Source organism: Malus sylvestris, chromosome 13, assembly GCF_916048215.2.
Source record: "Malus sylvestris chromosome 13, drMalSylv7.2, whole genome shotgun sequence".
NCBI classification, from domain to species: Eukaryota; Viridiplantae; Streptophyta; class Magnoliopsida; order Rosales; family Rosaceae; genus Malus; species Malus sylvestris.
Window position 1 is genome coordinate 9879999 of NC_062272.1, and position 11678 is coordinate 9891676.

The following is an 11678-nucleotide window of genomic DNA, read 5'->3' on the forward strand; positions in this document are numbered from 1 at the left end:
CCCATATCATCTCTTCTCATTTTTCTTCTCTTTATCCTTCATGCTGCCTGCAAGATAGGGAGAATGTGAACAATCAGCCGGAGCTCTGATTGCTTACCTTGTTTGTCACCCCTTTCAGCAGATCCCCTAGCTCGGCGACTTGGGGGACTCCTACTACATGGTTTGTATCGCGCTTGACCAAGCCTGAAACTACAAGTAAGCTTCAAGTGACATTGATACATTACCTTGTGCATCTCCACCAGTTACAGATACCACCCCTGGATGGAGGAAGAGTACTTCCAGAGAAGATGCCACATCTACCTATGAGACAGATAAGGAAAGTCAAGACGATACCACACTCTAGTACTTAGAAGTTTCGTGGTTACGAGATCATTCTCCCACAATATTTCCTAATGTCATTTGTACTAAATCATTCACTTGTACTCACTAAAGGAGAGCTTGAACCTATGTACTTGTGTAAACCCTTCACAATTAATGAGAACTCCGCTATTCCGTGGACGTAGCCAATCTGGGTGAACCACGTACATCTTGTGATTGCATTCCTATCTCTATTCATTTATATACTTATCCACACTAATGACCGGAGCAATCTAGCGAAGATCACAAAAAGTGACCGTTTTCGCTACCTAGGATCTATCTTGCAAGAGAACGGAGAATTAGATGGAGATCTCAACCATAGAATACAAGCTGGATGGATGAAGTGTGTTTGTACCATACTTGACCAATCCCGAAACTACCGAGCACCGGCCAACGCTATACTGTCAAGGACCCAGAAGAGTTCCCCTCCGACCAGGAGGCCAATCACTACTCGACACGTGTCAAGATTAGAAGCCAATCAGAGCGCAGCACGTGTCGACATCAAGAACCAATCATAACATGACACATGTCAATGTGACAAAGCTACAAGTTTTTCTATAAATAGGGGTCATTCCCCCACAATATTGGCTAATGCCATTTGTGTTAAATCATTCACAAGAACTCACTAAATTGAGAGCTTGATCCTTTGTACTTGTGTAAGCCCTTCACTACTAATAAGAACTCCTCTACTCCGTGGACGTAGCCAATCTGGGTGAACCACGTACATCCTGTGTTTGCTTCTCTGTCTCTATTCATTTACGTACTTATCCTCACTAGTGACCGAAGCAACCAAGCGAAGGTCACAAAACCTGATACTTTCTGTTGTACCAAAGTCTTCGCTGATTTTGTGCATCAACATTTGGCGCCGTCTGTGGGAACGACACTTATTCCTACTCTCTTCAGCTGTGTCAAGCTGGTTTCTATCATTCGTACACTTTCTTTTGACCAGGCATCCCTTTCCAACATGGGAAGCGAAGGAAGCCACAGCACACAGAATGACACCCCCCTTGCACATAGTGCGAAGCAACGAAAGAAGGAAGGAAAACGAGTTCTTCTTCAAGCTAAAGTCGATGAGTTGGAAGCTCAGAACAACAAGATAGCAATGAGGAATGAGGTCCTCCAGGAGCAATATGAGAAGCTCTTCGAGACACTCCACGAAGCTAGGCAAGCTCAGACACGCGAGCTTGTTGCCCCCGTGGAAGTCAACCATCAACTGGGTGCCCTCCAACATGGAGGGTCACATGCATTCGACATAGATATCCCTGATAGGGAACAGATTACCCCTCGACTTGATAATCAACATGAGGCTTCTCTTAACCCAGTTGCTTCGACCCGAACCATGAGAAGTGGAGGGAGACACCTCTTTGCTGAAGGGGCAGAAGGATCGAAAGCCGTCTTTCGCGATTGTCGGGATTTCCTGAAGCAACGTCGAGAGAATTCCATCCATATAAGCTCAAAGATCAATGACCCAAGGATTTCTGAGAGACTCGGTCCCCTGCCACGGCCCGAGCCGGCCACCAATTTGGGGAAGGGGCAACAAGTCCTAGAGAGACATGAGGGTACAGGGGACTCAGAGGTGTTCCGACAGACATACCCTGGAAGCCAGTACAACGAGTCCAGGGAAAAATCACATGCCCTTGATCAAACCTTCCTAATTCCAAGAGGAGATGGAGATTTACGAAAGAAAGCTCCAGTGGCACATAACTCCGCTCAGGACCCCCTTGTCCTACAACTTCTTGAGGAAGTAAACAAGTTGAAGGCTGAACGTCAGGCTGAAATACCTGACTGGAACCAACCCAGGCCTGGCCCTCTTACAAGGAGGATCCTCAACACCCCCCTTCAAGCAAAGACAAAGCAAAAGCTTGGCTTGCAACTTTATACTGGAAAAGAGGACCCGATTGAGCACCTTAACCTCTTTGAGTCCACCATGGCATACCGGATGCACACCGACGAAGAGCGATGTCTTCTCTTCCCATCCACCCTCTCTGGCGGAGCTCTAAATTGGTATTGTCGTCTTACACTTGAGACGGTAGACTCATTTGAGGAATTGAGGAAACTATTTGTTTCCCAACACATTTTCCAAACCGATCGCTTGCACTCTGCAGATGACCTGTACACTATCCGCCAGAAGCCAGACGAGTCATTACGTATGTATGTTGGCCGCTTCAGCCATGAATACTCCCGGTGTGCCGAGGCAGACGACAAGACTGCCCTCAAAACCTTCACGGCAGGCCTACGTGATTGTTTCTTTAAATACATGATCAATGCCAATACTTGGAAGACTTACTCTGAGGTGATGGCGCAGGCTTATAACCATGCCTCCGCCGAGGCAAAGACATATCAGGAGAAACCCCCTACAACCATCCTTTATCAACAAGTGGGAGGTGGAAGCCAGACTCACCTAAATGAGAAGACCTCGACTTTCCAAACAGCAGTGGCACCTCCCCATGCCTTGCATAATGCTTCGCCGAATCAACAGACATATCAATTTCAAGGCAAGAGGAAGGATTTCCATCCTCACCACTCTCATTTCAGTAAAATCCCGATAACCAAGGGTATCGCCACAATAACGCTCGCCCCCAGGCAGTCAATGCAGTGGGTCAAACCCGCGTCAAGATACCCCCTACCCCAAGGTATGAGACATACACGCCCTTGAATGCCACATGCGCGGCCATTTACCCCAGCATAGCTCACCTGATACCAAAGCCAAAGCCGAGGCACCCAGATTACGCGCCCCCGAATAACGCGGGCATGTTTTGTTGCTACCATGAGCATAACGGCCATGATAGCGAGAAATGTATCATCCTCCTTGATCGTATTGAAGCTTTGGCACGAGAAGGAAAAATTGATCAATTCCTCCTTCACCCTCAAAGGGATAACCGTAACCAACGCCAGGTGAATGTCATATATTCCATAAGCGGCGGCACACCCATATCTGAATCTTCCAATAGGGCCATGAAAAACAGTGAACGAATTCTGAGGCCTGGTCACCAAGTGTTTCACGTGGAAGACATCAGGGGAGGGAAGTATCAAAAGCCTAACTGGGATCCGATATGTTTCTACCCTGAGGAAGAAAGAGGCATCATCTACCCTCATAACGACCCATTGATCGTGGAGGCTCACATAGCCAACTTTGATGTTCGACGAATCCTCGTAGACACAGGGGCTTCGGTCAATATCATGTTTGCCGAAGCTTTCAGGGCACTCAGTGTAGCTGAACACTTGCTCGATCGCTCGATTTCTCCTCTGATAAGCTTCTCCGGTGATATCATGCAACCCTTAGGGAGCATACATTTACCCTTTACTATTGGTACAGGCCCTTACACGGCTACCATTACCACTAACTTCCTAGTGGTTGACTGCCCAACGGCATACAATGTCATCTTTGGGCGCACAGGCATCAATGATCTCAAGGCTATGGTATCCACGCATATGCTGTTGATGAAATTTCCAACCCCCCATGGCAACGGCTACATCAGAGGAGATCAGCTTAGTGCACGATCATGTTACAACACTTCAGTTAAGCAACAACACTTGCCCGGACCCAAGGAAACCCTGTCTGTACATGACCAAGTCACAAAGACCAGCCTAGATGAAGCGAACTTGGATCTTCCTGATAGCAACAATCAACCCGATGATCCTCGAGATGACTCTTTCACCCAGCAAGCCCAACCTGCTGAAGAGTTGGAGAAGGTACCTATCTCAAGAGATTATCCAGATCGCATGGTGAAGATTGGCACCACATTGTCACCACCCCTTCGGTTAGCATTGATATCTTTTTTGAAAGAGAACACTGAAGTCTTCGCCTGGTCATATGAGGACATGCCAGGCATCTCTCCCGATGTCATCTGTCATCGTTTGAGTATTGACCCCAAGATCAAGCCGGTGAGACAGAAGCGAATATCTTATGACGCTGAACGATACGAGGCAATGAAAGCAGAAGTTGAAAAACTCAAAGGCATAGGCTTTGTCCGCGAAGTCAATTACCCGACATGGGTAGCAAATGTGGTCCTTGTTAAGAAAAATCCGACCAAAGAAAGTCTTTTGCTTCAAAAGGTCTTGTGGAGAATGTGTGTTGACTACACCGACCTAAACAAAGGGTGTCCGAAAGATAGCTTCCCTCTTCCTCTTATTGACAGACTTATAGACTCTACGGCCGGGTGTGAACTCCTGAGCTTCATGGATGCTTACTCAGGATACAACCAAATCCTCATGAACCCTTCGGATCAAGAACACACAGCCTTCACTACCGATAGAGGACTATACTGCTATAAAGTCATGCCTTTCGGCCTAAAGAATGCAGGAGCGACTTATCAGAGACTAGTCAACTCAATGTTCGCCGAGCAGATTGGGAAGAGCATGGAAGTTTACGTTGATGATATGTTAGTCAAGAGCAAACATGCTGACCAACACATCACCAACCTATCTGAAACTTTCACTATTTTGAAGAGGTATCGAATGAGGTTAAACCCCAACAAATGTGCCTTCGGCGTAGGCTTTGGAAAATTCTTAGGTTTCATGATTAGCCAATGAGGCATTGAAGCTAATCCCGAGAAGATCAAAGCAATCCTCGACATGAAGGAACCGGTAACTTCAAAGGACATCCAGAGCCTTACTGGCAAGGTGGCAGCCTTAACCAGGTTCATTTCTAAGGCCACAGACAAATGTGCTCCCTTTTTTAAAGCACTTAAGGGAAGTAGGAAGTACATTACATGGACTGATGAATGTGCCGAGGCATTCAAAAACCTCAAGGAGTACATGAGTAAAGCCCCTCTACTCTCCAAGCCCGAGGTAGGAGACATTCTCATTATCTACCTATCGGTATCAGCTTCAGCCGTAAGTTCCGTTCTCATTCGAAAGGATGGGAATATTGAGCGACCTGTCTACTACGCTAGCAAAGCCTTACAAGATGCGGAGACACGGTACTCTAACATTGAGAAATTGGCTCTGGCATTGGTCATGTCTGCTCGAAAACTCCGCCCTTACTTCCAAGCGCACTCCATCATCGTGCTTACCAATTATCCTCTTCGACAGATACTCCAAAGTCCTGACACTTCAGGGCGAATGATCAAATGGGCAATAGCGTTGGGTGAGTTTGACATCTCCTACCAACCAAAGCCAGCTGAGAAGGGCCAAGCAGTGGCAGACTTCATTGCCGACTTCACATATCCGGTTGACATTGCTTCTACACCTGAAGCAGTGGCTTCATTACCCCCGGAAGCTCAGAAGATAGAACCAACAACCCCAGCATGGAGTCTGTATGTTGATGGCTCATCCAACCAACAGGGCTGTGGAGCGGGACTAGTCTTGACTACACCCGACAAAGTAGCAATGGAGTATGCTCTTCGTTTCAAATTCAAGGCATCAAATAATGAGGCCGAGTATGAAGCCCTTCTAGCAGGATTACGTTTGGCCAAACACCTCGGGGTTAAACAAATTGATATTTTCAGTGACTCCCAATTGGTGGTCAACCAGGTTACCAACAACTTTGATGCTAAGGACAGCTCCATGGCAGCATATCTTGCGCAAACACAACTTTTGCTCAAGCACTTCCACTACCAGATCACCCAAGTTCCTCGAGCGGCAAACAATCATGCAGACGCCCTGGCTCGCCTCGCCTCGGCTGTGGAAGACAAGATTGGAAGAAAAATTCATGTCGAACTGTTGGCAACACCAAGCACCATGGCCGCAGAAGTATGCAACTTACAACAGGGGGATAGTTGGATCACCCCGATCTATAATTTCCTTGCTCATGGCACCCTCCCAAATGATAAAGTCCAGGCTAAGCAAATTCGATACAAGTCTACCCGCTACCTGATCATCAATGATCAACTCTATAAGCGAGGTTTTAGCCTGCCATACTTAAGGTGTCTTACGCCTGCCGAGGCGGAAATCGTCCTTCGGGAAATACATGAGGGAGTCTGTGGAGATCATGCTGGATCTCGGTCCCTAGCACACAAGACTTTTCGCCAAGGATATTACTGGCCAACACTCCACCAGGATGCCATCAAAGTATCCCGCTCATGTGACAAATGTCAACGATATGCGGCTATTCCTCATTCCCCTCCAGAGCCTCTTACTCCTATGATCAGCCCTTGGCCCTTCGCCCAGTGGGGACTTGATTTGATCGGCCCAATGCCGGCAGGGAAGGGCAAAGTCTGTTACGCAGTCGTTGCAGTGGACTACTTCACAAAGTGGGCCGAAGTAGAACCCTTGGCAACCATTACTGAGGCAAAGATAGAAGACTTCGTGTGGAAGAACATCCTTTGTAGATTCGGCATTCCCAATGCGATAGTCACTGACAATGGGCGACAGTTTGACAACAAGAGGTTCAGGTTGTTCTGCTCTAAGTTCAACATCAACTTATGCTTTGCCTCTCCAGCTCATCCCCAGTCTAATGGACAAGTTGAGGCCATCAACAAAATAATCAAGCGCACTTTGAAAACCAGCTTGGACAAAGCTAAAGGCTGTTGGCCAGAATTTGTACCCCAAGTTCTTTGGTCATCTCGCACTTCATATCGGACTTCAACAGGAGAAACTCCATTCTCACTTGCCTTTGGCACAGAGGCGGTTGTCCCTGTTGAGCTCGAGCAAGCAACATTCCGAGTCCAGAACTACATTCAAAGTGAAAATGACAAACAACTCACCCTCAACTTGGATTTAGTCGAGGAACACAGAAACCAAGCTCACTTGAGGAATGTCGCCTACAAGCAGCGCATCTCCAACTATTATGACTCTAGGGTCAAGCCTCGTTCTTTCAAAATAGGAGACTGGGTCTTAAAGAAAAGATTACTCTACGACAGAGTCCCGAGTGAAGGCACACTTAGTCCAAACTGGGATGGACCGTATGAAGTCATTGGCATCAGTCGCCCTGGCTCTTACACACTTAGAAGCTCCGATGGCAAGACCCTTGGCCATCCATGGAACGCTGATCACTTGAAGTACTACTACAAATAGACTCACGATGTACAAGTGTTGAGCTATAGCCGTTCGGCATCCTATGTAATGAAGGCCATTTGGCAATGAATTCAATAAAGAGGTAATTTAGCCAACTCAGCCCTCACTCTTTTACATTCATAGCAAGCGATGCCGGAACCCTTCTCAATCAGAAAGCAATCCGTCTTCCACAGTCACTACAAAACAAGCAAATGAAGACCGTGTCAAGCGCCATAAAAAAAAAAAAAAAAAAAAACAGCTTCATCCAAAAAGCTTCACCTAAAAAGCTTCACCCACAAAGCTTCACCCAAAAAAAAAAACTTCACCCGAAAAGCTTCACTTAAAAAAGCTTCACCTACAAAGCTTCACCTAAAAAAGCTTCACCTAGAAAGCTCACTCTACATACTTTCACCATCAAAGCTTCACCATCAAAGCTTCACCTAGAAAGCTTCATCTACAAAGCTTCACCATCAAAGCTTCACCTAGAAAGCTTCAACACCAAAGCTTCACCTACAAAGCTTCAACATAAAACCTTGCTCCAAATAAACAAATTTTGTTCACAAAACCCAAGATGCCCTTGAACTTGTACAAAAACACTTGGGTAAACATAAACATTTTTTGTTTTACACCCACAAGGGCCCAAAATTTTCCTTTTTATTTATTCACTTATATATGTTCCCAAACATATTATAATAGATCCAACAACAAGCCAAAGTCCCAAGTTTCATAATGGACAAAAGTACAAGCAATTCATCAATAATGAAGGTGCTACAAAAATTGGAATCTGCCCCAAAATAGAAATCCAACCCAAGAGACTTTTTCTCTCTCTCCCTCTTCCGCCTCCTTTCATCTATCAAATTTCTGCAACCTCTGCTCTTCTCCAATGGAGCTGAATTTTAGACACCCTATAGTTCTTGAGCATATGAACAACTTTCAAGAAGGAACCATTTCTGTTTGAGCGACGGAAATTACAGTGTTGAAGCTCCAAACATGATAGTCGGCTTCTTGCAGATTTCGAAGCTGTTGTGATGTTTCGAAGATCTGGAAATATTTAACCGTTAGTTCATCCTGAATTTTTGATATGTTATGAAAGAGTCGATGAGGAACAACTTCAATGAAGAAAGCATACCGATCTGAACAAGAGAAAATGGAGTTTCGAAGCTCACAACAAATCTGACGGGTTGACAGAAAAATAATAACCAGTCATTCATCATACCTGGATTTCTGGAGTTATACTGCTCCGAGGGATCTCAAATTTGGATATGTTGTAGTTCACAAGCTGAGGAACAACTTCAATGAAGAAAGCATGCTGATCTGAGCAAGTGAACATAGAGTTCAAAGCTCACAACAAATCTGACGGGTTGACAGACAAATGATAAACAGTCACTCATCATACCTGGATTTCTGGAGTTATACTGCTCCGAGGGACCTCAAATTTGGATATGTTGTAGTTCACAAGTTAAGGAACAACTTCGATGAAGAAAGTATGTTGATCTGAACAAGAGAAAATGGAGTTTCGAAGCTCACAACAAGTCTGACGGATTAACAGAACATTGATGAACAGTTACTCATCATACTTGAATTTCTGAAGTTGTACTACTCCGATGGATCTCAAATTTGGATATGTTGTAGTTCACAAGATAAGGAAAAACTTTCATGAAGACGACTTTGCAATCTGAGCTATAGAGAAAGGTGTTATCTTGCATCCACTCAGGCTGATTAGTGGAAACGAAAAGCAATTCCACCAAAGAAAAGATGAAAAAGAGAGAAAAGCTACTAATTGCACTTGATCTTGTCTAGTCAATAGCATGCAGCATCAAACACACAAAATTTGGAAATATTTTTAGATAAAGCATATACGAATGTGTGACATCGAAACAAGGATTCGTTACTTTGACAAATTAGTAACACGCGAGACACCTCATTCGGCAACTCTCTTCGCCTGAAGACTTGGGGGACTCCCACCATATGCTACTGCACCTTGATACTCGGCAGTCTCACAACCACTCAGTGACTTGGATTTTTCAAGTCTCCAACCGAGAAGTTTTCCTCACTCGGGAAATTAAGGGAACACTACCTCAAACTACATGCTTCACTCACAAAGCTTCAACAATACAGGTTTCAACAAAAGCAAAAATTCAAAGAACTTTATGAAGAAGGCTTTGGTGTATTTAACACAATATGTTGAAATGAAGCAAAGCTTATTTATTAATATTTTCGATAAGCCACAAATATGTACATATACATGAGTCAAAATAAACAAACAAAAGGGAGCCTTCACAAAGGTTGCTTAGGGGAAGTCTCAGCAGTCGGTAGAGCCCCAGAAAGAGAAAGCACCGGAGGGTGGTTATCCGGAGCCTTAGTACTTGACAAAACCCCAGAATGAGGAGGCATTGGAGGTTCATCATTTGAAGCTTCATTACCAGGTACAACCTTAGAGGACGAAGGCAATAAATGCCTTTGGAACAAACCCACAAACCGCTGATGATCAAGTAAAACCTTACCATCAGATTCCTTCATCTGGTCAAGCTTCCTCTTCATGTTTGTAGCATAGTCATGGGCGAGCCGGTGCAACTGCTTATTCTCATGCTTGAGCCCTCTAATCTCCTGTTTGAGACTCATCACTTCAGCAGCCAATGATTCAACTTGGCGGGTTCTAGCAAATAGGCGTTGGGCCATATTAGACACAGAACCTGCACACTGAACACTAAGAGCCAGAGAGTCTTTAACAGCCAACTCATCAGACCGTTTGGAAAGTAGTCTGTTATCTTTGGGAGTGAGAAGGTTCCTGGCCACCACTGCAGCGGTCATATCATTCTTCATCACAGAATCCCCAACGGTAAGAGGACCAGTAGGGGATATGAAGGATGGGCGCCATATGTTGTCTGGAGAAGGCGTGGCTGTCTCTTCTCCAAGGTTCAAGTCAAAACGACGGTCGGAGGGTCCAGACATTTTCAAATGTGTTGAAGAAGGAAGAGGTCAGACAAATCAAGATCTTAGAAGTGCAAGAAATGAGCTTCTACTGGTAGAGATTCAAGTGTGCTGTGGAACTTAATGCCAGCCTCTATAAAAATCTGCACTCGACGGAGCTTCAGAAATCGAAGAGGCGTTTGCTTTCTCAAAAGCTGGGCTGCTCAGAGACCACGAGGGCCGATCTCAGAAATCGAAGAAGCACCTGTTTTTTCAGCCTCGTCAGCACCTGTCACATGCACACTCAGCTTTGCGGAAATTACGGGCAATCTGTCGAAGATTTCTGGTGAAGTAGAAAGCACGTGAATCTTACTGTTCAATCACCGCTCTCCATATGCACCATCAACTCCTCGGGTACCACATATAACTTTGTCAAAGATCTCTGACAAAGTTTAGGCACGAGAATTTCGAAGTTCCAGCTACCCTACTATTACCCATAAGGGTAAAGGAACAGCACCACTGCTTGACAACTGGAAAGTCCCTATGTGTGTCGACCTCCGTGTTTTGCGGCAAGACAGGTTGGCAAGAACGTCCAACCTTTACTCACATTCGAGAAAAGACTCCCAACATAATTACTTTCTCAAAAACCGGAGTAGCACCGCTTTCCGAATCTCGAGAGTCAGATCCTCGACGGGATTGCTTGTTCGAAAACCGAAGAGGCACAACTCTCAGAACTTCGAGAGCCAGATTTCCTTAAATAAAGCTTGTCTGTAATCTTCACACGTAATATCAGCTTTCCAGATACCACATACCACTTTTTCAAAGTGCTCTGACAAAATTAAAACACGTGAAGCTGGCAGCTCCCACTACATTGCTGTGACCAAGAAGGGTAAAGGAATAACATTACTACTTGTTATTGGGAAATCCCTATATACATTGACCTCCCTCCTCAACGGACAGGCAAACCTGCAAAAATGCTCAACCCTTTCTCGCATTCGAAAAGGCACCATCAACATAACCTCTCGAAATACTCAGCTTTATTTCCCCCCGATAATACCTCAGCAAATAAGCCACACCAAGAACAAGAGTATCTCATATCATCAGGGTCGAAAGCAAGAGTATCCCATATCATGCTTTCTCCATGTCTTTGTCTTTGTCCTTGTCCACACCTGCAGGACAAGGAGAAAGAGAGCAGTCAGTCGGAACCTGAAATCAAACCTCCAATTTGGAACTGACTGCCTGGAGCCTTTGCCTGGTTGCTTACTTAGCATTGCTCTCGAGTACTCATCCTCAACTGCTGTCAAGGTCACGAATTCCACCGGCAAATACCTCATGACAGTTGATCAGATATTGGCTCTTTACACTGAAGCTGCCAAGCGTGGATGAGTCACTATGAAGGAATGTTCTGAAGGACCATTTAAATGCAAAGGTTGCACACCACTTCTGCCATGCAAAAGATTGAAGCAGAAGGTTCA

The 11678-nt window shown here is 45.2% G+C and overlaps 1 long non-coding RNA gene across 2 annotated transcripts; it reads right to left on the reverse strand.

The window, feature by feature from the left end:
- Nucleotides 1-7929: 7929 nt before the first annotated feature.
- Nucleotides 7930-9048, reverse strand: LOC126597728 (uncharacterized). Of its 2 annotated transcripts, none has more exons than XR_007614307.1 (3): nt 8690-9040; nt 8510-8607; nt 7930-8334 (listed from the first exon to the last, which is right to left on the reverse strand). It is a non-coding gene; the product is annotated as an uncharacterized LOC126597728 (long non-coding RNA). The 2 variants fall into 2 exon arrangements; XR_007614308.1 differs by lacking the exon at nt 7930-8334 and adding an exon at nt 8360-8426 and having other exon boundaries at nt 8690-9048.
- Between the last annotated feature and the right edge of the window lie 2630 nt (nt 9049-11678).